This window comes from Procambarus clarkii, chromosome 35, assembly GCF_040958095.1.
Source record: "Procambarus clarkii isolate CNS0578487 chromosome 35, FALCON_Pclarkii_2.0, whole genome shotgun sequence".
Taxonomy (NCBI): domain Eukaryota; kingdom Metazoa; phylum Arthropoda; class Malacostraca; order Decapoda; family Cambaridae; genus Procambarus; species Procambarus clarkii.
In genome coordinates, this window is record NC_091184.1 from 8,023,066 (window position 1) to 8,029,318 (window position 6,253).

Sequence of the window (6,253 nt, forward strand, 5' to 3'; positions counted from 1 at the left end):
AGACACCAGACATTGTTGCACTCATGGAGACAAAACTTGAAGATAATATTTTAAATGAGGTCATATTCTCAAGGGGCTACTCAGTTTGGAGACGAGACAGAAAGATAAGGAAAGGCGATAGTAATAAATAATAAATAAATTTTTATTCAGGTAAGGTACATACATACAAGGTAAGACACAAAAGTTGATGGATTTATAAATAGAGCTAGTACATACAATGCCTAAAGCCACTATTGCGCAAAGCGTTTTGGGCAGGAAAAACTCCAAGACTAAAACTTAATACTAATTGAGATTAAAGTATAAATTGTGTTGAGAAAAAAAAAATGGAAAAAGGGGGGGGGGAAACATTGCAGAAAAAAAACAAAAATACAATTTGGTCAACAAAACAGCATTGTTTAAAATAGAAGACATGGGTTGACATTTTGGGGGTAAGGTAGGTTATATTGAGTTAATTAGTTAGTACTTAGTTTTTATCTTAAACTGGTTGGGAGAGGTACAGTGTTGCTGTGCTGGTGAAAGAACACCTAAAGGTAAATTAAATAATGATTGCGAATCCACAAGAAGTTGACATAATAGCACTAGAGATCTGCAATCAGGATGATAAACTTTCCCTTAAGAATTTGACAAACACTTGCTGATAGGACATGAAGTAAATGAGATGTATGTCAAATTTTGTGAAATATATGATAAAAGCACAACAAAATTTATACCAAAGGAGAGATGCAGAACTAGGAAAAGGGGTTTGTTCAACAGAAATTGCGAGAGGGCCAGAGACCCAAACACACACAAATGGAATCAATATATAGCAAGAGGCCAAACCCCCTAACATACAAGCGATGCAAAGATGCGAGAAACAGCAGCAGCAGTAAGGAGAGGGACTGAAAGACCATAAATAAAGTGTGAAAATAAACTCGAGTAAATTTTTTTAACTACTCTCGACAGTGAAGAAAAACAAATATTCAGACGATTTGTGTTAGAATCATTAATCTTACACTTTCGGTCATATTCAACACAAATATACATACATACACACACACACATTCCTGTTGCTGTAGCAGGTGAAGAATTACACACACAGATCACAATAACGTGATGCATCAAATGAACAAATCCACAAGGGCCGTGACGAGGATTCGAACCTGCGTCCGGGAGCATCCCAGACACTGCCTTAATCGACTGAGCTACAACAGGGTAAAAGGGTTGAAACCAAAGTTCTACTGAACTTACTGGATGTAGAAAATACAGAACTATTAGCTGAATATCAAATAAATGAATTTAATCTATTTCACACAGATAGATATATTAGACCGTGTATGTTAGGTAATACCTAACATACACGCCTCCACACACACTACATTTGAAATGTAGTCTCGAAAAGACTACATTTCAACAGAAACGTGCCACAGACCAGTCACAAGACTGAACCTCGTTGAGGCCGAACGTCTAAATGAGAGCATGAACAAGAAAGAAATAATTTTTTAACATCAGGTATCGTACACACACTGAATGCACCTGTAGACACACAACAAGCACTATCAATATAGCAAAGATTACTCCATAAAAAAAAATTAAATTATTGACCAACATGAGAGGGTTGTGTTGATTGCCTGAAAATATTTAAATTGTTTAATGTATTGAATGGCATTTTTCAAGTTACAACATTTTTTAAATTACTGAACTAGGTTCTAGGCTTTGCTAGGCTTAATTCAATTATTACAGATGAGCCTAACCTAGCCTAGAACCCAGCGGGTTTTTTTCCTATTGGAGAGTGTTGTACATGCTGCTATGGCGGTGTGTCCACTCAAGATTAGTGGCGCTGCCCAATAAACTCACCCCCTCGTGGCAAAATTAAAAAAAATTTAGAACCTAGTTCAGTAATTTAAAAAATGTAACTTGAAAAATGCCATTCAATACATTAAACAATTTAAATAATTTCAGGCAATCAACATAACCTTCTCATGTTGGCTAACCCTCAGCAGTGCTCAGGCCCTCGTGCCCAGGCCCTGGGGCCTGAGTCCTCAGTTCCATACACTAGCACTGCCAGGCCTCGCCTCCACATACACACTAGCACTGCCAGGCCTCGCCTCCACATACACTAGCACTGCCAGGCCTCGCCTCCACATACACTAGCACTGCCCCTCGCCTCCACATACACTAGCACTGCCCCTCGCCTCCACATATACCAGCACTGCCAGGCGGGTCCATAGAATTACCCAAGTCGGCCCAAATCAGGCCAAAACTACCCAAATCGTCCTAGCATTACGTAAGTAATGAAGAAATATGGTATATTTACTTACTATAATGTTGGTGCTACACGTAGAACATGATCAAACCTATTTTTACTCTGAAATAATCTAATTTCATAACGAAATTAGACGTAAATATGTGAGAGGTGACGCCATAGGAAGTCGACGGTCAAAGCGACAATTGTGTGGAGCGACTTATCCAAGATATATGGTCGCCTGGAGAGTGTTTGCTGCCATAACAGCCTCCTGTACACAGTGATCCAGTCGTCGTATTTCATGGCTCAAATTGTCGCAAATTTAATTGGTAATATTAACAAGTAGAATGTGTATTTATAATAATATTTTTCATAAACAGCCACAAAATATTTAATATTTATTAAAAAAAAGTGTCTGGAAGTTAAATCAATTCCACATGACAATAAATTTGTTATATAGATACTAGCGTTATTCGTTGGTATGCGTTCGCTATTTAAACTACTCCAGTCCTTTTCGTTCATAGAACACCGAACCCTACACGCTCTCTGATATATTGCTTAATTAACAAATATTCACAAATAAAGATTATATTTATATATGTTATCAGAAAGGCAGATATAAAATAGTTTGTGTTAATGCATCACAGAGATTATACCTTATTAGAGAGGAAAAATATTCATATTTTAAACAAGGCTTCTTGGCCGACGCTCTCCCTTTCGATGGGAACTATGACCTTTTGAAAATCAATGTTAATTGAATCTATATATTGTAAAAAACGAAGTTTTTTATGTCATCAGAAAGACATATAAGCTGCATGTTAATACTTTGGTATAAATATAACTGAAGTGAAAGTGAAGATATATGCCTGTCTTATACAAGATCACTAGAAGTTTCCCCTGATGGGCAAGCGAACACATGTTTGGAGGGTTCAGGGGTGGAAGGGGGAGTTTGGCAGTCATTGCTTACAAGTCCCCTCATACACGTGAGCATCATCGAAATATCGCTGGTGGATTTTTTCTCATGTTGGAGTTGCTCTTGCAGCCGCTCCGTTTGCTGCTGTGACTGCTGCTGGTGTTCCTGCAACCGGTCACGAAGGGCAACCACTGCTTGAACAGTGAAGCAACCCAAGGGCGAGGTGGTAGGGAGGCTGAGGTTGCGATCTGTCTTATTTTGATCCAGTTCCTTATCCCCCACTTCCAGTTGACTGTGGGGTCCAGCTGTGGATGGTGGTCTCACAGCAGGTGACATTATCCCAGAACCAGGAAGTGGCCACTCTACATCAGGAGAAGGCCCACCACTGGCAGAAGATGCAGCACCTGGTTCTTGTGGGGGAGCTGGGATGATGGCAGGAGTCTTCGGTCTGGCACCGGTCCCCTTGTGCACTTCGTAATTTAAAGGTGGTGAGTTTGGCAGCCAGCTGGAGCGAACATCACCTCCAGATGGCTCTGAACAGCGAGTGGGACTGATGGCAGTATTTGGCAACTGCTCTTCATGGTGGTGTGAAGGGTATGGCGAGTGTTGTGTCAACACCTCTGGGAGGCAGGTTCCTGGCACCTGACGGGCAGGCGCAGGTTGAATAGACACCTGTCGTCTAGCCCCGTGATGCACTTGGTGCTTGGCAGATGGTGAAGTATTTGGTATCCAGCTGCTACGAACACTACGCCCAGGTGGCTCTGCACAGGAATTAGAGCCGGCAGCTGCACCTGGCAACCTCCCTCTCGGGTGGGCGGGGCCGGGCACCTGGCCGTAAGCAGCTGGTCGCTTGACACAGTCAAGGTGCCAGGCTTGAACACCGCTCCTGCCACAGTTTATGCATTTTTCACTTACTGACTGCAGTTCCTTTATGAGTTTAAAACACACCTCAGATTTATGAGGTTCACCACACACGGCACAAAAAAAGTTTTTGCTTGTGCAGTACACAGAAATGATGATCTGTAAGTGTTGCACGCATAAATTATAGATTGGGAGTGTTGTGTTACATCATTGCAACACAGGATTAGCGTGTTGTGAGAGTTGCACCGCAAAAATAACCCGTTGTGCGTGTTGCAACTCAGGAGTGACATGTTGTGAGTGTTGCACCACAGAACGAAAGTGTTGTGAATAATGCAACGCAGAAATAAAGTATTATGAACACTGCAACACAGTAATAATGTGTTGTGAGTGTTGCAACGTTGTAATACAAGAATAACGTATCGTGAATGTTGCAGCCGACAGGAATAACGTGTTTTGAATGTTGCGTGCAACGGACAGGAATGTTGCGTGCAACGGACAGGAATGTTGCGTGCAATAACGTGTTGCGACACAGAAATAATGGGGTTTGAATGATGCAAAACAGGGATATTATGTGGTGAGTGTTGCACCATTGCAACGCAATGATATTATGTGGTGAGTGTTGCACCATTGTAACGCAGAGATATTATGTGGTGAGTGTTGCACCATTGTAACGCAGATATTATGTGGTGAGTGTTGCACCATTGCAACACAGAAATAACGTGATGCTACTCTCACAGTATATTATTTTTATGTTGCAACGTTCACAACAAATATGTTAGTCATGTGTTGCAACACTCACAACACATTATTTCTGTGTTGCAACAATAACAACTCACTCCGGTATTGCAACGCTCACAACACGCTATTCCGTTGTTGTTGTGAAGCTCACAACATGTGTGAATGTCTCAATATATGTTGTTTGTGTGCAAGTAGATTATCGTTCATAACTCCGTTCTCATTATAGATTCCTTTTCTCAAGCATCAATAGAGAAATATAATCACTAATATAATGACTCCCGTGAGATTGTGTTAGAAATATACCAATATTTCCTCTGTACACAAAAGGAATATACAAGTCTTTACCATAAATATTACCTTAATGCCTCAACTATTGACAGAATATTACCATAATTACCGTAGCTATTATTATAAATTGTTTGAAGTCTTCAATATAGAAAAATAACTTGAGGGACTTTTTTGTTAAAAGTTTAGGGCAAGAATTGGAATCTTATGAGTTTGAACACACTATGACGTCAAGTTCCATCGATCTGTTGCTTCTTTCTTTCTGCACTTGCGGCGAACTAGAAGTAAAATATAAATTAAACACATAAACGCCAAATACAATGTATTTTATTTTTTCTAATCATACAGATAAAATTCCTGCTATGTGATCATTACTAGAAAATTAAATTGAAAAGTAAAAAATCAGCTATAGTTTTCGATAATATTTAACACTGATAACTAGGGTGAGTACATCTAGGTGAGCACACCTAGATGAGTACATCTAGGTGAGCACATCTAGGAAAGTACATCTAGGTAAGCACATCTAGGTGAGCACATCTAGGTGAGCACATCTAGGTGAGCACACCTAGTTGAGCACACCTAGGTAAGCACATGTAGGTGAGCACATCTAGGTGAGCACATCTAGGTAAGCACATCTAGGTGAGCACATCTAGGTGAGCACATCTAGGTAAGCACATCTAGGTGAGCACATCTAGGTGAGCACATCAATGCCATTAAACAACCTGTCCCGAATTTTTATATTTATTAAGTACTAAGTGTATACCTTGATATACCTTATAGAATTCCAGAGAACAACCGTGTACAGTTTCCTTCGATTAAATATATTCAGATCCTTGATGTTTATAAAATATGTTTTTGTTCGATTCCCGAAGTGGAAGTGGTTGGGCAGCGTTCCTTCACTCCGTCCTCACATCCCAGCTCATCTTAATGATCCTTCCAAGTGGTATATAGGCATACTGGCCTAGCGCTTTCACCTCATACTTACCTTGCCTTACCTTACATATTTTTCTTATAGTTTTTCCTCGTGGATTTTTGCTTCTCAGGCCTCAACTGTCAACTGATGATGTATGATGAAGTGGATGAACATATGAGTGTTGAGTTCTTCATTAGGCAGGAAGCGTCGTGGCCAGACTGGGAGGTAGGACCCGGTGTTCACGCGGTCACCAGTTGGACCCGGTGTTCACGCGGTCACCAGTTGGACCCGGTGTTCACGCGGTCACCAGTTGGACCCGGTG